The sequence below is a fragment of the Mus musculus genome, chromosome 2, assembly GCF_000001635.26.
Source record: "Mus musculus strain C57BL/6J chromosome 2, GRCm38.p6 C57BL/6J".
NCBI lineage: Eukaryota > Metazoa > Chordata > Mammalia > Rodentia > Muridae > Mus > Mus musculus.
In genome coordinates, this window is record NC_000068.7 from 76,409,391 (window position 1) to 76,432,672 (window position 23,282).

Below are 23,282 nucleotides of genomic sequence, written 5' to 3' on the forward strand. Positions count from 1 at the left end.
AAAAATATTTCCTTAGGCACAGGTGTAAACATTTCTCCCGGTGCAGATACCAAGGGATCGAATTGCTGGACTGTAGAGTTCTGTGAGTGTTTGAGTTACTAAATATTGCCACATTGTGTCTTCTAAGACTGTTGTCTTAGTTTACTCAGGGGAGCCAAGGAAACAAGCTGACACAGATAAGCAACTACAAAAGCAAACATTTTTTTAAACATACATGTTCTAAAATACACTTTTTATTTTTATTGTTTTAAGAAAAGCAGTGTGGTGAGCATGAAGCTTGGGATAGGGCCAGCCAGGTGGCTCGGCAGGTGAAGGCAGTTGCAAACCTGATGACCTGAATTTGATCCCTGGAATCCATATGGTGGTAGGAAAGAACTGGCTCCCACAGGGTGTCTATTGACCTCTCTACTCAAGCTGTGGCATGTATGTCCCCAAATAAATAAATGTTAAAAAAAATGTGCAGTTGTCTTTTAGGTGGATCAGGGAGATGACCACAGGTGGATATAAGTTGCACATAGTGATCTTACATAGGACTGGTGGGTTTTGTATAGATAATTGTTGTATTTTTGAAAAGAAAAACAGTGCATCTTGCAAGGAACCAATGATGGTATTTTAAAATTCTCAGGGAAAGAATGAAAACAAGGTCATTGGAGCTGTCACAAGAGGTGTCATTTGAAGGACAAGAAGCTGCCCCTGTGTAGAAGCATGAATTGCCAAGAGTTGGTGAAGAATGTTGGCAGGAAGCATGGGCAGGGATGGTCATGCTGGGAGGAGGAGGGCTACTTGGAACTGAGGGAATGTATGACCATGGCGGAGGCAGGCACTGGCAATTTCCCAACAGACAAATCACTCCAGATGTCCAGGGGATGATGGGTACAAAGAAGGTAGGAAGAGAGATCCAAGGCAGGAACCCTGGTTATCCGAGAGTTCTCAAGTTTGGAGAAAATGAGGAAGAGTTCATTTTAAATCACTGAGAAGACAAACCAGGGCTTGTGATGTGATCTTAGGTAAGGAAGAGAGGAAAGAGTCTGAGATATCTAAGTGAGGGAACTGGAGAAGCTACAGTGGATTTCAGATGTGAATTACAGAGTTAGTTCCTATCAACTTCTGTTTGAACACATAGGCTTTGGCGCTCCCAGGGGTGGTGAGGATCCTGCACTGAAGGATGGACCCCTGCAATGTATCTCAATGAGTACGGAGACGTCATCAGAGGAGCAGTACAGAAGACTCATCTGTATTGCTTACTTACGGATGGAACATAAACCAATAACATCTTGATTAAGATACAGTAGTGTGTCCATGTGGAAGGCGGCATTGAGCTACAGAGTTGAGGGAGTCCTGGGCTTGCAGGAGAAGGAGAAGGATGGGGTGGATGAGGTGGGAAGAGCAAATCATCCACAGTATGCAATGTGAGGGTTGGGTTCTAAGCCACCACTTACCTGGAGCAAGGATGCTAACAGTCACTTTCCAAGGGCACAGATAATGTAGTGGGCCTGAGGGATAGGGACCTTTGGGTTTGCTCTCCTAATGTTTCTGATTGAATGTTGTCAAGCATACGCACATGGGCTTCTATTGTCTCATTATACCTCCTTGATAAATAAATGTACAGCCCTCTCTAGCTCTGTCATTCTAACAGAGTCTCTGTGCTCCCCTTTGGAGACAAGGAACTTTTTATTTGTTCCTTTGCTCTATTTCTGTTTTGACAGATTCTCCCTATGTAGTTCAGGCTGGCCTTGAACTAATTATGTGGCCCAAGCTGACCTCAGACTCAAGATCCTCTGTCTCCGCTGTATGAATAATGGGGCTAGAGCCACTCCTAGCTCAGGTTTTTATTAATAAGGAATAGTAGTACATATTGTCGTTTTGGCTGCATAGTGAGGTGACAAGCACCATGGATGAAAAACAACTTACAGGAGGAAAGGGTTCATTTGGGTTCTAATTCCAAGTCACACAGTCCATCATAGAGGAAAGTCAGAGTAGGAACTCAGGCAGGAGCTTGGAGCAGAGAACATGGAGAAGCACTGCATGCTAGCTCACTCACAAGACTATGCCCAGCTTGTTCTTATACAGCCTAGGACCATCTGTCTAGGGATGGTGCTGCCTGCAGTGGTCTGGGCCCTCTTCCATCAATTAAAAATCAAGACACTCTCACACAGGTTGGCTGATCTAGGTAGTTCCTCAGTTGAGACTTATACACACTGACAGTTAAAGCTAACTAGAACATGTGCCTTTTGATGTTTTTTTTTTTTTCAAATATATGAAGAAAATATTCAGGCAGTAGAAATGGTCATGTTTTTGTTGATGCTTGAATGACTCATGGTAAGTTGGCTCATAGATTTTCAAGCCGAAAGGGATTTAAACATGATCTGTACTGGGGTGGGGTGGGGTGGGGGTGGGGGTGGGGGGGTCAGGACTGCAGCTGGGTTGGTAGAGTCCTTGTCTGCCATGCTTGAGTCTGTCTTTAGTGGTGTGCAAAGACAAAACCAAACCGAAAGCAACACCCAATCAAAAGCCATTCTATTGGCACCTCTGATTTCCAGGTTAAGAGAAGGAGGCCCACATTTAACCCCGTGGGCCCTGCAGATAACACTGAGAAGATTTGACAAGTAACTGAATTCTGATCGTGGGAAGAGGAGGTAAAGCCTGCCCTTTACTTAAGGAACCATAAGGGTAGATGAATGAGAAAGTGATCCAGGACTGAGATTTTAATCTTTCTTGTGATGCATATTCATGTATTTATATATCCCCCCTCTCTTGCTTTTTCTCTTTTCTGACTAGAAAATGAAAACGTGTGTATATAGTTTTTAGTGTTTACTCTTTTTTTTAAAAAAAGGATTTATTTATTTTATCCTCTATGTATGAGTACTTTGCCTGCATGCATGATGCGCACCACAGAAAGAGGCATGAAATCCTCTGAAGCTGGAGTTATGGTTGTTCATCATGTGAGTGCTGAGAACGGAGCCAGGGTCCTCTGCGAGAGCAGTATGTGCGCTTAACTACTGAGTCGTCTCTCCAGCTCCGAGAGTTTACTTTTTTGGACAACTATAGCCCTGTGGTTTGTTCAGTAGTGGGAGGGCACAGAGGAAAGTTAAATCCTCCGGAACTGGCTACTCTGTTTCCTTTCCTTGACATCCTCTTTCTTTATGCTAACAGAGAAAGTCAGCTGCACTTGGGTCAGGAATAGGACCTGAACATGTAGGTTTTGTCTTGCCTTTATAGAGGTACCCTTCCTATAACTCTTGAGACAGGCCTATTCACCCCTTCAAACCTGCACAAGCAGAAGGAAAAATAACACCCATTTATTTTTAGAATCTTTTTTTTTTCAGAAGTCAATCTAAAAATAAACTTGGCCTCAATTTCCCGCTGTAGGTGCTAAACTACTTGCCCTAAACTAGAGATAAGATTTATTTACTTATTTATATTACGATGTTGGGGACAGAACATGGGATTTTTTTTTTTTTTTTGGTATGCTACATGAGTGGTCTACCATTGAGCTACATCCTCAGCTCATTCTTATAAATTAGTATCATATGTAATAAGTATACTCGATACCTAAGTAGCTAAAGGAACAGTAAAGTAAATATATTGTGTCATGTGTTATTTCTGGAGATGAAGTTAAAAGTCTGGACTTATTTTAAATTATGTTCATATTTTTGCTTTCTGTTTATCCATAGCAGCTAGACAAGCTTTTGCATATTCTCACCCCAGCAGGCAGCACATCTGAACAGGGTTTATTGTATAATTTCCCAGGAATAGAAAGAGTGGCACAGTTTGAATGGCATGTGGATTGTGAAAAGGCATTAATATATTCTTTTTGATCTCAGTAAGTTTCAAATTGAGGCAACACACACACACACGGGGGGGGGCAGGTTGGGGAGAGAGAGAGAAACAATCTGCAAGGTAGGCCAAGCAAAAATGTAGGGCTCATGTTAAAAAAAAAAAAAAAAAAGTCCCCTAGGAACACAGGGGAGGAGGACAGAGTTGAGTCCAAGAGGAGCAGATAGTGATAGTGAAGTGGAAGGTCAGCAGAAGGGGGTGGGGGAGACTCCGGCCTCACCTGTCTTTCACTTTCAGAATGGGCCAACAGAGGAAATCAAAGTAGGGACCCCAGAAGCTATGTAGATCAGGTATTTTGGAAACCACTTGGCTCTCCATTAAAATAAAGACTTTAAATATCTTGGAAGCCGAAAAAATAAAAAAGATTTAAACAAAACAAAACAACAAAACAGCTTTACCTCCATCTAGGAAAGATCACACATATCAGGCAGAAGATAAAATTTATCGCATTAGAGATTGTTCACAACATTCTTAATGTCCAGAGAGCTCCTATGTATCAAGAAGAGAAGATGACTGATAACCAGTAAAGAAGGGGTAAAGGAAATGAACAAACCATTCATTCCACAGAAAATTAATTAGAAGTGGCACATAAATACAAAATCGTGCTTACTTCATGAGGAGAGAAATTCGAGCTTACAATACTGAATTCCTTGTATTGGCAAACATCATGATCTTTTTCATGCATTATGGTGGCAAGGCTTTCAGTAACCAGTGAGCATCATGCATTAGAGTTAGGTGAGCAAGATGGCAGATGTGGCATCTATGGATACTATCATTTCGCATTAACTACCCAAGTTAAAAATTTACTCTAGGGACCTCAAGGGGTTTCTCTATTAATATACTTTGCAGGATGAATTTGCATAGAAGTTTATTTTAGCATTGATTAAGGAAGGAGCATTAAAAGTTACCCTGAACTGACTAAATAATTTGGAAACAGAAACAAAATTAGATTGCTATTGAAAATGCAAAACCACCCAGCGCAGTGTTGGTGTGCGAAGATCTCTTGGCTGGAAGAACAGAACAGATCAGGGCACAGGTTAGAACGTGACTGTTCATGTTAAATACTGGAAAATGACTTTTCATGTTAAATATGAACTCAAGCGCACTTTCTCTTGTAACTGCACAGGCTGTTCCATAAAATACAAACAAACAAAAAAACTCAAAACGACAATTGCCTCTTGAAAAGAAAACTATGGTGTTGGGGTGAATATGAAAGGACACTTATTTTCTTGCTGTGCCCTATTAGATTATTAAGTGCAAGAATTCGTTGTCTATTCAACTGAAAAAGTTTCTAGGGCACCTTTCACACTGATCAGTTTTGTTGAGTAGTTGTCAGCCATGGAACTTTTTGTAACATCGGGGTCAGTCAGTTGCTAGAAGCACATGCTTATTTCCATAAGCAGTCACTGTTACTGCTAACCTGACGGGCTAGAGGTCCACATAGGACGACACCCGAAGCATTTGTCCTTTGGAACGGATTAACACATCTTGGTTCTCTAGAGTTCCCTTGCTTTCATTATGGCACTCCCAGCTAGCTGGTCTCACTGGAGAGAGACTCACAGAACATGGAGTGGGACCCAGGTATGCATGGGAATAAGGAAGAATGTGGAAGGCATTAATGGTAGAAGCCTGGGGCTGGGAGGGCGCAGAGAGTGAGACAACAGTTGCTCTGCCAGATTCTGTGTAGCCATTGTAGAAAAAAAGAGACCGTGGATGCTGTCTGTTAATGTCTTTATCACCTGTAACCCCTCCCCCAGAGGGCGGGTTTCCTCCTCTAGCGGAATCTGTAGGTTTTAATTGTCTTTGGTTCTGGGATGCATTTCTGGCCATCACTGGCCCTTTCCTAACTCTCTCCATCCCTGTAAACATTCCCTGGGTTGTTTTTTTTTTTTTTGGTAATACTTGCTAAGTTTTTGCTGGGTTCTACTCTCTTATAGCCATGTACTTAAGAGTGATTATGTCATCATGCCCTTGTCCTCACACCTGCTAAAAGTGCCAGCTATCAAGGTACAGCCCAGCACAGAGAGGTAGTACAAAGTCTATTCGTAGATCTGTTCATCTTAGAAGAAGAATAGCCGTGTGCTGGCAGGAATCTCATTGGCAATAATGCGAAGAGTTATGAGTTACATATACCGAAAAAATGGAAAAACATGGGGTTTATCACAGCTGCCACGCTGAAAAATGTTTTCCAAAGAGAAATAAAATACTCTAGTCATGAAGTTAGAACTAGCTATGCATCCAAATATATTGGGTAAATAATATGCACATTTCTGCTCTGAAGACATTCTCTGTATGTACGTGTCTTTCTGTTCCTTTCATACAAGTTTATTTAGAACTGATTGGTGAGGGGCAGAGGATTCAGCAGGCTTGGTGCAGCATTGTTGGATGATGGGAAGCCTTAGGTGTTAAAGTTGGGGAACTTGAAGAGCAAGAGTCGGGAGAAGTGAGTGGGAAAGGCCAGAGAAGTGCCTGCCCCTGAAGAGAGGGCAGTGTAGTGACCTCCGAAGGCTTGCTTTTGTGAAAGACTGGTGGAAGAAGCTGAAGGACTTCCATTTACCTTTCCAGCCTGGAGAAATTTCAGGATGTATGCAATCCTTAGCTTTCATTACGGAACATCTATTTCCTAGTGGAATTTTGAGAGCAGGTTTCATGTAACTACATTTTGTTAACAGATTCTCTAGCGTGTGTTGAATTCAGGTGAGCACAGTGTCATGCTAAACTGCGTTCACTGTGCCAGTCCATCAGTTTCTTTCAGTGTATTCCTCTGTGGAAATAGGCTCTTAGGAAGTATTGCCAGTGTAGACCCTTTTCAGCAAAGCAGTGCATATTTGATAGGAAGAGCCCTGGAATGAGCAGTGTGGATACCCAAGTTTTATTCCCAGCTTACCTTTGCAAAGTAATCGAGCCCGGGTCAGCGATCTCTCAGATCCTGTTTCCTTGTTAGAAATGAGCAGACAGTAGAGTGCCTCTCGGAAGAGGCAGAATATGAGGCACCACAGAAGGCTATATTTACATTAGATGAACTAGTTTTTGTAGTTGATATTTTATGCTTACGTAGCCTAGGCTGGCCTCCAGTTCACTCTGTAGCCAAGGCTGGCCTTAAACTGCTGCTCTTCCTGCCTCTGCCTCCTGAGTGCGGGGGTGGGGGTGGGGTGGGGGAGTGGGGGGATTACAGAGGTGTGCCACCCTGCTGGGATTCTACATTTTCCTCCCCTGAAGTGTTTTGTTCATTGATTACAGATGTGAGGTGAAACCTTTCTTTACTGATACTGTAGATCTTAGAAAGAACATGGAAATCAAAAGTAAATTACAATTGTATTACACTCTGATTTTTCTTAAATTTCTATATATACATACATATTTTACTCTTCTGGTTCTTTGCAAGTTAGTCTGTCTTGTCATAAGAGGAAAATCAAAGCTGGAAATCCCCAGTTCCTGGTGTGATTGGGGTCTCGAGGTGACATGGTGACACTGTTGTCCCCTATACCCTCTGACCTCCTGCGCTCTGTGCTCCTCTGGTTTTGAAAATTGGATACTGTTTTGCAAGTCCAGAAGCTGTCTCTTGGCTTTATGTGTGTTGCTATTTTATTCGCTGGCAAGCTAGGGATTGAACTCAGGGCCTTGCATGCCCTAGGCAACTACTGTACCACTGAGCTATGTCCCTTACCTTTGTGGGGTTTGTATATTTGTTTGTTTTTTTCAGAGATAGAGTCCTGCTATGTAGCTCAGGCTGGCTTTTGGCAGTATATTCTCTTGACTCAGGCCCTATCCTAAAGTTGGAATTATAGATGTGTGTCACTGACTCCTGCTTGGATTGGCTTGATTTGCTTTTAAATACCCCCCCGCCCCACCCATGTAGTTAATTAACTAATTAATTAATTAATTAACTAGCCTCGATAATTGAACCGGTAGGTCAGATATGTTAAGCACACAGTCTACCAGTAAGTTATAACTTAAGCCTCTTTTGAACTTCAGAGTGATACAAGACCGTAATACAAGAATATAAAAATGCGGAAAAGTATATTTTCAAGTCTCTTGTATTGCTTGTATTGTAAAAGTGTAGTTAAAAATTGAGTCTGACCTGCAGGTGTTTTCCAAATTGTACTTGTAATTTTTCTGTTTTGTCTTTATTTGTTCTGTTTGTTTCCCTGTGTAGACCAGGCTGGCCTCTAACTCAGAGATCCACCTGCCTCTGCCTCTCGGGTGCTGGCATTAAAGGCATAGTCACACTGTCCTGCCAGTGTTGTTAATTTTAAGAACTTAAAACATAGACCTTTTTCTTTGGAGCAATGTTAACTTCATAGCAAAATCAAGTAGAGAGCGCGAAGTTGTAACACGCACGCACATGCGCTCTTGCGGCTGCTGGCTGGGTGTTGGTTCCAGTCAGTGGACTCTGTGGACACGTCATGATCCAAAGTCCACAGCTGACACACGGTGTTAGTCTTCTCAGTGTACACCTGTTGCGTTGTGCAGCTCTGTAATGATGGGAGCTTACCACTGTGGGAGGGGACAGGACGGTTGTGTTAACCTAAAGAACTGTGCTGTCCCTCCCTGTCCCCTTCTTAACCTGCGCCAACTCCTTATCCTCCTACTGTCTCTATAGACAAAATAATTGTTTTGAGAATTTCTTTGTTGCCATTTTATTGGCTTACATTTTTATTAGCATGCATTGATTACACATAGCGATAGGCTTAATAGAGACGTTTTTGTTCATGTACACCATGTACTTTGACCATATTCACCCTCTTGGGTTCTCTTCCCCTTTCCCTAAACACCACTCCCCACCCCACTCCCCTAAACACTCCCTTTTCTAATTCTCTCTCTCATATGTGTGTGTGTGTGTGTGTGGGTGCGCATATATGAACACACACACACACATATACAATGATTTATATACAGAGTTAAGGATTTGCACATGAGAAAAGCGTGCATCATTTGTGTACTTATCTTTCTGGGTCTAGCTTACCTTACTTTCTATTACCTTGCTTTTCTATTTCTATTATCATTTACTATTACAATCTCCAGACACACCCACCGTTCTGCAGGTGAGGTAATCTCCCTCTCCCTTAGGCTGGCTGGGCTTCCATTGTCCATGTATCTGGAAGTGATCGCCTAGCCTGATTTCAGAGCTATGGAGAGTATTGCTGCATAAAATAAGGACATGCCCCCTTAGTTCCTCTAGGTGTGTTGGCCAGGGGTGAAATCACATGGTAGTTTTATGTTTAATTTCCCTGAGGAACCATATGCTAGTCATAACATATTTTAAAAAAATGATGTGTGTAGTATATGGCTGTGTACAGGCATGTGTTGTGGGGTGACCCTGCATGTGTATGCAGATGTGGAGGTCAGAGGTGGACGCCAAGAGCTTTCCCTGTCACTCACCACCTACTTTATTGATTTTTGAGATGGAGTCTCTCACTGAACCTGGAACTCACAGACCAAGATGGGGTCTGCCTCTTTCTAATCCCATCCCTGGGTGCTAGGGTAACAGCCTGGCGCCACCTCTCCTGGCTTTTGTGTGTGTACTGGGATTTGAACTCAGATCTTCAGGCTTGCATGGCAGACATGCTATTGACTGCTCCATCTCCCCAATACTGCTACTCATAGTTTGCTTTATTATTATTATTATTTTCTTGAAACAGGGTGTTACTATGTAGCCTTGGCTGGCCTGGAAATCACCATGTAGACCAGGCTAGCCTTGAACTCACAGAGATCTGGCTGCCTCTGCCTCCCTCAGTGCTGGGACTAATGACCACCATTCTCCGCTTACCCATAGGTTTTTTTTTTTTTTTTTTTTTTTTTTTAAGACAGGGTTTCTCTCTGTAGCCCTGCCTCTGCCTCCCAAGTGCTGGGATTAAAGGTGTGCGCCACCACTGCCCAGCTCATGTTCTTTTGAGCACAGTCATGCTTAACTGAATTTTAGTTGAACACTTAGGCTTTTTTCTTGGAATTATGGCAACTTGATGACTGGCCCTGTATATAGATGTTTGTCTAGAAGACCTCTGCTATGCCCTAGACTTGCTAAATCAAGGGAATATCAATTCTTTAAGATCTTTGTTATGTATCCACTGCAGAATAGTCTGTCAGATAATTCTAACATATTTTTTTCTAGTCTCCCTAATAGTGTTCATGATTTCCTGATATAAAGAACTGTCATGTGAACTGTCAGAACACAGGCGTCATGGGTTCACACACAGCTCATGCGCTAGACATTGTTTTGTGTGCTTGGTGGATAGTCAATTAATGGTCAGTGGTTTTTTTTAGCTCCATTGTAAGGGCAAGAACACTCGGAGGCAAAGAGGTTAAAGAACTTGCCCAAAGTAGTTTATCTGTCTCTAATATGGGTACACTACCAGGGCTTATCTCTGGAGTTGGGATAAGAGTTCTAGGTTCCTCTGTCTCACTGGGAGTCTCAGCAGTGCTACCAGCAGTATATCTCATTGCTGTAGAAATGGCACCCCAAAGATATAACAACTAACATGACCATTGAGAATTCAGTCTTCTTTTTAAAGGGTAAATAGTCAAGTAGCAAATTGTCTTCAAGTTAAACTTTACCTAAGTCAGTTACTATTTAGAACATTGTTGGTCTTCATTGACAATTACTTAATGACAGTTTTATGGTCCTTTTTATCTTGAAAGGAAGTGGGGACAGCATGTGTCCACCATACACTGTAGATGCTGAGCCTGGGCCTTGCTGTGCTCTGAGTACAAAGCTATCTGGTCAGCAGTAAAATGTGAACCAAATTCGCAATCCCTGTTGTGAGTAAACCAAGAGCATAAAACTCAGTTTCCTTAACCCACACTGGTGCTTCCATGTGCCATATCTAGAACCAGCATCCATTGTTGTATTTCACCATTAAAATTCTAATTTAAGCAAATAAAAGTTCCCTTTCTTTTTCCTTGTCTTTTGTCTTCCTCCCACGTTCTAGACATTTACATTTCCAGGCATTTGATATTTCTTTTAAAAAATTTAATCATGGGCTGGTGAGATGGCTCAGCGGATAGGAACACTTGACCGCTCTTCCGAAGGTCCTGAGTTCAAATCCCAGCAACCACATGGTGGCTCACAACCACCCATAATGAGATTTGATGCCCTCTTCTGGCACATCTGAAGACAGCTGCAGTGTACTTATGTATAATAATAAATAAATCTTTAAAAAATTTAATCGTTTGTTATTTAGAGCGTTTGTGCATATGTGCATTGCACACATGCACACATGCCATGGTGTGTGTGGTGTATAGGTCAGGGGGAACTTGTGAGAGGGTGTGAATGCCTTTGCTCCATTAATATTTCTTTTGAAGACACTTCATTTACTGCTAAGTGGTTTCTGAGTCTCTCTACCCACCCCCACCAAGGAAGTAGACTGATTTTTTTTGTCTAGGTTTGGGCTGCACCCTGAGGTTCTCTGGCTTCCAGAAATACTGAGAGTTCATCTTTTAGAAACATGTGAATAACTGCTCAAAAGATGTGGAGCACCTCAATGGAGGTGGGGGGTCTCATAAATGTAAAGACTGTATTTGAATTCCCCCAATTAAAAAAACCCTCAAACTAGTGCATTTAAAGGCTTTCTCTAGAGCTAGAAACTTTTATCTGTTCGTATTCTTCACTCCCACTTTCACGTCGCCTGTCACACGCTGGGGCATTCAGTAAGCGTTCTTCAATATATAATTATTGTTAATTGAGTTACATAAATTACTCTGTACATTGTCTGCTGTTAGAAATGCTAATTATTGCTTTGTTTTATTTGTGTTTACACTTTAGTGTTTGGAAACACAGAATTAAAGCAAAAATCTTTGGAATCCTGAAAGTTCCCTTAAACTTTAATAAAAACACATAGTGCTATAAAGCAGCATTGCGTGTCTAGCCTCAGAATTTTCACCCCTGGGCAGCTGGCAGCTATTTCTCTTTCTTCCTGTGAGAAATGTCTCCTAAAAGGTTGAGAAAAGGTTCTTTGAAGAAAATGTCTAATTATTCTTTGTGAGCTGACCAGCCGGTGGGAAATGACAAAGTTTAAGAACTCCACTTTTCAAGGCAGCAGGAAGGTTAACAAAGGTTAAATACATTTCTTTAATCTGCAGGTACTAAAACTCTAACAGCTTCTTCTTGGTGGAAAATAGGCTATTTGACACTTCTCTGCAAAATTGATGGCTTCAGTTAAATTCAAGTAGAAATCTGTTTCCTCAGACACATACAACTTTTTCAAAATTATTTGATGTGGCTGTGTGTGCGCCTGAGTGTAGGTGTGTGTACTGCATGCATGCAGAGGTCGCAGGAGGCTCCAGATCCCCTAGAAGTTACAATGGATGTGAACAGTGTGGTTGCTGGGAACTGAACCCAGGTTCTCTGCAAGAGCACTGTGTGCTCTTAACCTCGGAGCCATCTCTCCAGTCCCTTTAGATTATTTTAAAAGCTGCCTAGAAGTCATGTTATAACCTTTTCTCACTGTCGTTTGCTAGCATTGATGTGGTGACCATCTTACCAACAGGATGTTATCAATCTCATTTTGAGGGTGCCAGGGGAGTGCTGCCTAGTGGGGTTGTTCTTTGAAAATTGTTTATAGGTTTAAGGTCTGTGAACTTTCTGTAATAACTGGGTTTATTCAGAATTCCACTGAAGTGCAGCTAAAATGTCTGATCTTACCACTGTCACTGAACAGACTTTTGAGAAGTGTAGCTTAATTCGCCTTTCCGACTTAAAGATAGTTTAGAGTCCTGGTTAGTATCCTAAAGAAAATATTGGATAACAGTGTTGGGAATTGTTAGACAGCTGATTCTCGCAAAATGAGCTCAGAATGACAACTTACACGGAGAAGAGGAGCCAGCCTTCAAAATAATGCTTCCCTGGGGATAACGCTGAGACTGTTTTGTGACAAGCAGATGACCCAAGTATCTGTCACCACATTTTCTTAGGATCTCTGTTGAGTTAAGCTCCAGTTCTTCTTCCCAGCTCCATGCTCCCAGCAATAAAACTTAGACTCAAAATATATTTACAAATACCTTGGCCCTATAGCTAGGCTCTTCTCTGAACAGATATAACTTGAAATATCCCATTTAGTCTAGCCTACAATCTGTACTGGTTACCTGTGCTCAGGTACCATGCATCTGTCTGTCCGTCTTGTCACATCTTCCCGGTGAATCCCCTCCCCCGCAATGCCAGAATTCTTTCTTCTCCTGGATGTCCCACCTCTATTTTCTGCCTAAGCCACAGGCCATGGGCTTTTTAATTGACAGATGATGCACCCATACGACACACAAGCTATTCTCTCTACAAATCTCAGTGTGTAAGACTTAATATTTGTCTTTCCAGCATTGCCCAGGTTGTGTGAGGACCTCAATGCCATTTGGTTCGCCTTACTCACATTGAAATTAGGGAAATGGAAGTACAGAATGGGGTAGGTGTCCAAACTGGTGCCAAACCACCAGTTGCACTGACCAGGGCACACCTGGCTTCTAAAGGATTGTGACCTGGCTTGCGGGGCCCAGGAGGTTTGTTTTGCAGGTATATGCTGACAGAGACGGATGACATTCTTTCTATTCAGAGATGTGTGTCTGAGCTCACGGCTGGTCCCACATGTGCTGAGTTGCTGCAATACTAGTGCTTTCTCAGATGTGACATTAGCTTTAAAATCAGGTCACATAATAGGCAGATACAGGTAGAGATCCCTTTGAGAATGGCATAGCCTGAGCAGAGTGTGGATTAGAGCTATTAATCCAGCCGCTCCAGTGTGCTGCTGAAGCACCTGTGTCTGCGATTGGGAGCTTGGAGTGGAGCAAGGCATCTCCCCTCCTGACCTCTGTGCTGTTGTTATTATGTGTTTAATTTTACTCCCAGCATTGTTGCTGCTTTCCCTTTGAAACATCTGTTATCTTTTAAGGTTATTTAAAATAGAAATGGAAAACTACTTATTTATATATCTACGATTGTATTTACCATTTACAGCACCCGCCATTTCCTTTGTGCAGGTCCTTGCTTCTGTGTGGAATCGTTTCTTTTTCTGTGTAGAGAATCTAAATGCACTTGTAACACATACATGCAGTGTGGGTGGCTATAGGGATTGGGATTTTTTTTTTGGTCATTGTTTATTCACATTGTTTCTCTTCCTTTCTTTCTTCACCTTGTCTGTGTTAGAGTCGACACTTACTTTCCTGTTAGGCTGCTGGAGTCCCCCCTCCCCAACCCCTTATGGCCCACTGATGCTTTTTTCTCTTAGTTTTTCACTCTTCATAGTTTCTGTTGCTATCTCTGTCTTTTCTTCCGAGTTGCTTAAGGTATTATTAATTCCACCCAGAGACTTGGTTTTAAAAGTTTGACTATTACCAGTTTGAACTTGATATCTTCATTTTCTAGTAAGTCTTGGCCTTCTTGTAACTGTTCTAGATAAACTACCAAGCCAGGAACTCGAAACACCAAAGCTTCTGTGAAAGCAAACAAGTGAAAATTTACTACAAAGAACATATAGAGTGTTGACGACAAAGGGGCAAATGGGCAGAGTGGGCATATTTAATCCTCTTTCCATCAAAGCGCGCTGTACAGAGTTAAAAATGAAACAAAACCAGTAGATAGTGTCGTCAGTATATGTGTCCAGGTCCCTTTCAAGTCTGTAACTTGACAAATGGGAGTTACATGGGGTGGCTTATTGAAGCACTAATTTATTAACAGACATGGTGGATTTGTGGATTTCTGGAATTGTTTGGCTAATCCTCTTAAGGACATTATACCACTAAGCAGCCCCGCTATGTGTTTGATCAGTTTAATTAGAATGATCATTTGTCGTACTTCAGAAGCGTTTGGCTCTTGGTTGTTGTGGAAGGACCAAGGCAAAGAAGCATTTTTTCCAGCCATCTTTAAAGTCACAGCTCAAGTTGTTAAAATATATTTACGGTTGTGTTTATAACCTTTAGCTTCTTCAGATGCAGGAAGAATGTTGGCCAGTCAGGTTATACATCTAAGTTTTCCAATACTTTTTGGTAATTTTTCCATCACTTGGAGACTGTGTCATAGGATTTATCTTGACAAGTATCTAATAGTTGTTTTGTGTTGTGATGAATTATTTTATAGTAGATAGGGAGGAAACAAAAACCTTCTTGAGTTCTTGCATGGCTAACACCTTTTTAATCTTGTGTCAATCCAAAAGGAAAAGAGAACACGGCCCTTAATATTGTGTGGCTGGGAATCATGAATGAGTGTGTGTGAAAGTCAGTTTTATTTTATTACTCGACAGTCCTTGTTTTTACTGAACCAACAGGATAAGAAGTCAGAACACAAGACAGAGGCCATGAAAACACCTGCGGCAACTGTGATATTGTCACCCGAATTTGGTTTTCTGGTTTCTAAGATGAAAGGATAGAGAATTTGACTCCTGTTAAGTCACTCACCCAAACAGTTTAGTCTACTTGCCAAAACACTTCGATGGATGCCACTCGCCTTGCTACAGGGATCACCTTCAGTTTTAATCACACGCGAAACAACCTTTTCTTTCTTTTTTTTCCCCCAGTGAGAAAGTCATGTGACTGTTGGGTCCTGGCATCTGAAGGTGGCTGGCTCCACGTGTGTACAGTCATGAGTGCCGGTCGGTCTGTTCTTGACACCGTGGAAGCGTGTTTTGTTAAGACGATTTATGGTGTGCTCATCAATTTAGATTTCTCTAATTATGCTTGCCTTTCTCCACCCCAATTTTGATAGGGTCTTGCTCTGTAGCCTGGGTCTGAAGTTCAAGATCCTCCTGCCTCAGTTTCCTGAGTGCTGGAATAATGAGCAGGTACCATCATGCCTGTTTGTCTAGTGACTGGTGTTGATGAGGTTGGCAACTCTTGGTGGTGTTGTGTCTATCTCTGAGGTATTTCCTGATGTCCATTTGTGTCCTAGGTGAAGGGTTGTTTTCCATTTCTATGTAGTAAATAGTTGTGGGAGGTACATTGAACAGATGTGTGTGTATATGTGTGTGTGTGTATATATATTTTTTTAATTATATGTATATATTCTAACCTTTTACCAAGTAATTTCAGAGTCTACCAGTGGATTCTGTCTTTAACAATCCCGACCCAGGCAACAGTGTTTCTACCTTCTGTAATGGCTACAGAATTCCTCTGTGGGAGAATGGGCCTCAACATATGTACATGGGCATGTTTTTAAGATTGGACCAGTAGCTATTTATTTCACTGTATGGATCATTCTTTAACAGTTTTGTTGCTGAAGATTGCCTGAGAGCTGCCTCATTTGCTGTTTGTTATGAGATTCCTTACAGTTTCACCAAATAAAACAGCCTTTTGGGTCTCTAATCACCTCACTATTGCCTCCTTAGAAATAACCACTGTCAGGACTGGAGAGATGGCTCAGTGGTTAAGAGCACTGACTGCTCTTACAGAGGTCCTGAGTTCAAATCCCAGCAATCAGGACCTTACAGAGGTCCTGAGTTCAAATCCCAGCTCACAACCATCTGTATTGGGATCTAATGCTCTCTTCAAGTGTGTCTGAAGACAGCTACAGTGTACCCATATACATAAAATAAATAAAATCTTTAAAAAAGAAAGAAATATCCACTGTCATTGCTTTTAGTTAGTTGCTTGATACTTTTGTCTCTAAATCATATATTTGTTTTTGTAATTTGTATAATTTTTTTATTTGGAGGAATTGCATATTTAAAAATGTTCTAGAGCACTAAAATAATTCTCCACCAATGATCTCTAATTTCACTCTTTCCCTTCTGCCTTTTCGGTACAATTGTATTTTTGCTTACATCAACATATTTGGTTTCAGTTACTGTATACCATAGGCTGGGCAATGTATAAAGAATAAAAGTTTCATCAGCTTACTTTTCTAGAGACTGGGATCCCCAGGGGTCAGGGGCTGCATCTGGAGAAAGCCTTATCAAGGAGATAAGCTTGAAGTTAAAATAGTTTCTATAATGGACTCAATCTTGAGGTAAGCATTAGTTAGAATTAGCAAGAATGGATTTGCCAATCCATCAGGACAAGACCCTCATGATGTAGACATCTTAGAGGTTTCTCCCACATGGTCCCACTCACCAGTTCACAGAGGGGACTAGATTGTTGAGCGTCTTTGTGCGGTCATTAAAACATGGCAATCGGGATTCAGCATTTGTACTACTCAGACCACATAAATACAGTCGAGCCATGGATCAGAGCATGTTTATTGTCCTCCTGCCATGAAAGATTGTGTTTTCTTTAATAAGGGTGTGTGTGTGTGTGTGTGTGTGTGTAAGAGAGAGAAAGAAAAAGAGAAAGATGGAGTCAGAGACAGAGAGTATGCATGTACACCAGGTCACTCCAATTTCCATGTGCTTATCATAAATTTAACTTCATCTGCTGTTATAGTTACTCTACTCAAATTGTGGTCCTTGGTCCCAGCATCTCTGGCATCATTCGTGAGCAGGTGAGAAACAGAGAAACTTGGAACCCTATCCTATCAGTGACATTTTAACCAGACCCCTATCATTTATGAACACTTGGAACATAAGTGGCCCGGAGTAAGTGTCCTCTAATGATGTTTTGTCTCCAGAGTTTCTCTGAGTGGGATGCTATCTGTTTTCCATGAACCCCATTGGTAGATCTCTCCCCCTCCCTGCACCCAGGGCCCCTCCCACCTCTCTCCTGCATCAGATCTGCTGCTTCCTTGCCAGGTCCCCTTTGTTTGACGCTCTGCTCCTGTTTCTTCCTTCCTTCTTCCTTTTCTTGCAGAATTTTCTTTCAGATATTTAGAGACACTTATCTTATTTAAAAGTTTTAATCTGAGTGTTTAAAGCACTCACATGGAGTTTGCTAGCAGGGCTTTGTAGAACCAGTTTGACGAGGAAGCCTGTGTCCTCTATAGCAGCCTTAATAACTCAGGGTTTTCCTCGTTGGTCTGGGGCAGAGGGTCCCAGGCTTCTACCTGAAGCCTATAGTATTTTCATTTTCTGTTAAGTAAGTTAAAAGGCTTTGGAAGACACAACAGCTCTGCTCTGTTTTTTTGGCTTTTTGTTTGTTTATTTGTTTTGGTTTGGTTTGGTTATTTTATTTTTCCATATGATTGCTGTGTTAATTGAAAAATAAAATTGCACTAAGAATAAAGAGCTATAAACAAAATTTAAAGTCAACAAAGACCTTCAAACAGTTAAGACAGTTTTGTGTGTTTCTGTTTGATGATTCTGAAGGTAGAGAAAGAGATCCCAGACAGTAGACAGAATACAATGCCAGGATTTGGCATAGTGAGGACACTGGCTGGGTGTGGTGGGGAGCCTTTCTTGATGTTGTGATCAAATTCCTGAGAGAGGCAACTGAAGGGAGAAAGATTTATTTTGGCTGATGATTTCAGAGGTTTCACTGTATAGGATGTTGATTCTGGGCTCATGTTGCTGCTGAACCTTATGATGGCTATAGGAGATGGAGCACAGCTGTTAGGATGTGGTAGCCAGGATGCAGAGAGGACCATAACCGGAAGGGACCTGGACAATAAAGTTTCCAGTGACTTAGAGGGGCTACTTTGTACAGTTCCTACTATACAGCAGTCAATATAAAATTTGAAACCATCAGTGGGTTGAACCATTGCCTAGGTAAATACTCTGATGATTTAATCATCTGTGGACAAAACGACCGTTGTAGACACACCCAAGTGTGTACTTTACTAAACTTATATGCCTAATTAACTCAATTAAGTTGACAATACAGATTAACCATTACACTAGTCAAGATGCGACCTAGAGATACTACTATCTGATGGCTGTCTGCTTAGGAGTCTGACTTAAGTACCCAGTGTGCAGACAAATATTGGCACATATTGGGACATCCACTGGAGGAGGTACACACTCTGTCCTTTGATGGAACACACTGAGACAACGACAGGGATGAAGACTGGCTAGAGCCAAGCTACTAAGTTCAATTTGGGTGTATCTGCACAGCTAGAGCAAACACAGAGTGTGCTGAGCCTCCGAGTTTGTCCCAGGCAGGGCAAGCATAGATGCTGGTCATGTACAAAATGGAGAGTGGTTGCTTGACTTCTAATGTGATTTCCAGGACTTTGGATGGTAGCTGGGTCCATAACCTATTGTCTTCTGGGGACAGTTCCCAGCCAGCCCTTCTAGGTCTTGAGTTTCACCCTAGCTATTTTGAAGTACCTCTTGTATGCCCTTCTTTTGATTTGGATCTCTCAAATGACAGCCACCAGCCCCAGTTCCTGACTACTGCCCTGCTGCCTAGATTCAGCTCAACACCAGAAATCTCCTTTGGCTGCTGCTATGAAGACTGGCATATTCTCCACGGTGGGACTCCTGCCCAGAGAGAGAAGCCTTTGGAACAATAAACTATACCTCATTATATTATCTCATAAAAGCATTGTTATAAATGGTTATTGGGGACTTTAGTTAAATCCATTTGGCTTTAATACATGGTCAAGACTCCACCAATGCATCTATCTATCTATCTATCTATCTATCTATCTATCTATCTATCTATCTATCTATCTATCTAATTTATCCAGCCACTCATCTACTCAGCTACCCAGCTCTCCATCCATCCATCCATCCATCATCCAGCCAGCCACTATCCACCCACCTAGCCACCCACCCACCCAGCCACCTAGCCATCCATCCACCCATCCATCCATCCATACATACATACATACAACCAACCAACCAACCAACCAACCAACCAACCAATTAACAAACTAACCAACTAACTAACTATGAGATCAGGGTTTCACAATGTACCCGAATAGCCTGGAATTCATTATGTAGATCAGGTTAGCCTCAGTCTCAAAGAGCTTAATCTACCTCTGGCTCCTGGGGCTGGGATTAAAGGCATGTACCACCATGCCTGGCTACAATACATATTTTGAAGTATAGTTGTGTTTGAAGTTTTAGGTATTAGATTTGAAAACCAAGTTTTGTGCACAAGTCCCATCAGTAAGTTGGGGGCTGCCTTGCAACAGCATGCAAAAGAGGAAAAATGTCATCATCCAATATTCATGAGGCTCCCAGTTGTGCATCGTGCTGTTGTGACGGCTGGACCTACAGGTCCTCTGCTGAGCCAATTTTTATCAGCTATAATAAGGCTCCCCTACGAATTGCCCTCTGAACTTTAGCACATTTGAGCTTTCCCTGACACACAGTGTCCTACTAACAGGCAAGATTAAGGCAAGACAGGTTCCTAGTCTGAAAGAAGGAATCATTTTAACTTAAATGTGTCTTTTCCTGAGGCTCAGTTCTTTCAGTCACAGAGCCTGCACTAATTTGCATGCTTCTTTTGGGGCCTAGGCGGTCCTCTTAAATCAGTACTTCCTGTTGGCTCAGTGTTTTTCTTTCAAGTGAAGCACTCAGAATATAATGTGACACCCAGAGACTTTCAAAAGATTAAAACGATGTGTTCTAATCTTAGACTTGCAACTAATGGCCTGAACTAATTATACATAAAGGACTAAGCCATTAGTGTTAATAGGAAGTGACTTCAGCAAGTTACAGTTTGGCTCGAAGACTCAATAACTATTGCAATCAGTAATCAGGGAGGTGGGTATACGGTGTAAAAAAAAAGATCTTACCTGGAACTTATTCATGCTGCTTCAAGTTGGGGTGTCCCCCAAGTCATCACTTGGCCATTTCCTTTTCAGTAAAAATGTGTACTCTTTTGAACTGGAGGTTGAGCCAGAGGCGCTCATGAAAGTTGCTTTGTAGAAATGCTTGGTTGCCGTAAAGCATGGACTGTCTAAATTGCCCCTCTTCTAGCTTTGGAAGCTTTTCTAGACACTTAAGATCCCAGTGTTCCCAGGCCAGGCCGTCAGGCTTGGCTTCCTTATGGGCTTGACCTCATCAAGTTCCCACTGTGCAAGCAAATCACAAATAGACCAGCTCTCTTCTACTAGAAGCATATACCCTTTGATTGTCTATGCTGTGAATTCGTGCATGTCCCAAATAGTATCATGATCTTCCCTCTCAGCTACAATGTCCTCTGCCCTCCCCTGCCTCCTCAGTCCTTTAGGTATTGTCCAGATCATTAAACACAACTACAGAGCCTGTACATACCCGTATCTGCTTCTCTCCATGCTGTAGCCAGTGTCCAAACCTCCACCAAAGAAAGTCTGTGCTCTCCCCAATTGAAGTTTGCCTCCTCCCGAACTATCCATGACCACTAGAACAGCACTCCAGCATCACTTTGATCACATCACTGACTGCCTATGTGTTCAGTGGTGCCCTGGGTGTCTGAGATGCTCTTCTTCTATGCTGCCTGGCTACTTCTTATTTACCCTTCCAGTAGTAGCATCCATATCAGCCCTGAGGAATATTTCCAAAAGGCCTCTCCAGTTGGTAAGATTCCCCTACTAAATATGCCAACAGCATCCTGTATTTCCTAGCACTCATTATAATTATAATTGAGTATTTGTATAATTACTGGTTTGATGCCTGATTTTCTCACTAGCTTGTAAACTCCCTGAGAGCAGGGATCATGCCTGCCTGGCTCACCACTCTCTCCCCAGTGCCTCTCAGAACAAGTATTTGCCAACTGAATGTATAATGAATGGATTGGACAGAAGCTGTGGCATATGTTATGTGTATTTGTACTTATGTTTGAAGATAGGGTATCTGATGTTCTAGGAACTTGAATGCTTCCCACTCCGTAATGAAGTGGTACTGTGAAGGCCTTATTTAGATTTTGTTAATTGTTCAGCTGTTTTATCCCGTTCTCTACTTCATTCTAGACGTGCACTGTATTGCCTAAGCTTGCACTAGAGGAAAAAGAACCAGAACCAGTGGATGGCAAATATGTAGCGCTGAAACTAGCTAATGTGATGGTTACGATTGGGATACAAAGTGTCCTGTTGGTCGCCTCATAGATTGAAGACAAGGTCTACAGTCATTAGATTCCCTTCCTGAAAAGTGATTGGATCATGAGGGTTTTTTGATACGATTAATGGATTAGCCACTTGTTGGGTTAATAACATCATGATTGGGATGTTGAGCCTATTTGGAAGAAATAGATCACTGGAGTTGTGGAAAACATACCTTATTTTGGCTCCTTCTGAACCTCTGCTTCCTGGCGGTCATGGCATGAACAGCTTCTGCCTCACTCTTCCTCTACAATGCTTCTGCCTTGCCAATCGCCTAAAAAGACCGGAGCCAGCCAGCCAGTGACTGAAGTCTCCAACGCCCTGAACCAAAGCAAATCTTTGCTCTTCTCAATTTGTTTTTCCCACTGATTTCATCACTGCAGTGGTAAACTAAGCAGCAGTAGCTAGGACAAGCTAGGCAGGAGAGGAGCAATCCACTGGATCGCTGCAGGAAGAGCAGGGCTGGACTGCTGCTCACAGGGGAGTTTCTTCTTCAGAGACACAACAACCCAGCCATGTTCAAAGCTGATTCCACCAGGCCGCCAGGTTCTGAACGAAGAGCTCCTTAAAGTCAACTGGATAGAGACTTCAGTCACAGCATAATACCTTTGTAGCTACCCCTCCATGAATGTTTAGTTGAATAATTGGAGACTGTAGCTTATAGTCAGGTTGGCACACACACACACACACACACACACACACACCAAAAACCAAAAAAAAAAAAAAAAAAAAACTGGCCACCTGCAAGCACAGCCAATGAAATCTCAAATAAAACATCCCTGAAGCCTCAGTCTTTATAAGATTGGGGGTCTAAGTAAATGCTTTGTTCAGAGAGCTCAGTATTTGGTACGGAAATATTTATATAACAAAGAATTTACCTGTATAACGAACAGGTTTCCTAGATACTAAAAAAAAACCTCTTAATTGTATTCTTATAACAAACACATGCCTACTTCAGATGTGACTCAGTAATATGATCCACCTGCCTTTGCCTCCTGAGTGCTGGGGTCAGTGCTGTGCACCACCGAGGCCTGGCTTGAGGTTTATTTCCTAAGACAGAAAAGTAATGGATGTGGGAGAAGAACTGGGGAAAGTGGGCGTTTGCTTCTGAGGCAGGTGAAGGGAGCAGGGAAGCAGCAGCTGTTTCCTGGGCGTCTGGGCTGGATCTGCTGTGTTACTGTTTCATTGTGGCTTAGAGCCCAGTGGTACTTCCATTTAGGTGAGGTCGCTGAATGATGGTAAGCTGGTTACTTTTTGTAAATTTGACAAAGAACTTGAGTCCTGTTAGGAGGGAACCCCTGTTAATGACTTGTTTCCAGCAGATTGGCCTATTGCCATATTTGTGAGGCATTAAAAGTATTTTTTGCTAAATCAGAGAGTCTTGTACACTGAGTTTTGATCATACTCACCCCAGTTCCTCCTTTTAACTCTTACCGTCTCTACCTTTCCTAACTTCATGTCCTCTTTTGGTAAATCGTTTTAAATATAAAAGTCCATTGACTTCAATTTTCTGCTATCCATACACCTTTTTTTTTTTTTAATAGAGTAAGGCTATCCACTGGAACATGATTGACCTATCAAGAGACACATCCTTAAAGAAAACTGAATCCATCCCCATCCCCCAGAAGAA

The 23,282-nt window shown here is 42.0% G+C and overlaps 1 protein-coding gene and 1 long non-coding RNA gene across 15 annotated transcripts in view; one reads left to right on the plus strand and one right to left on the minus strand.

The window, feature by feature from the left end:
- Osbpl6 (oxysterol binding protein-like 6) overlaps nt 1–23,282 on the plus strand; it is a 194,144-nt gene that overhangs the window by 2,887 nt on the left and 167,975 nt on the right. The window lies entirely within an intron of this gene.
- On the minus strand, nt 1,437–21,842 carry Gm52557. Its single transcript, XR_003954042.1, has 3 exons — nt 21,828–21,842; nt 14,156–14,253; nt 1,437–8,334 (listed from the first exon to the last, which is right to left on the minus strand). It is a non-coding gene; the product is annotated as a predicted gene, 52557 (long non-coding RNA).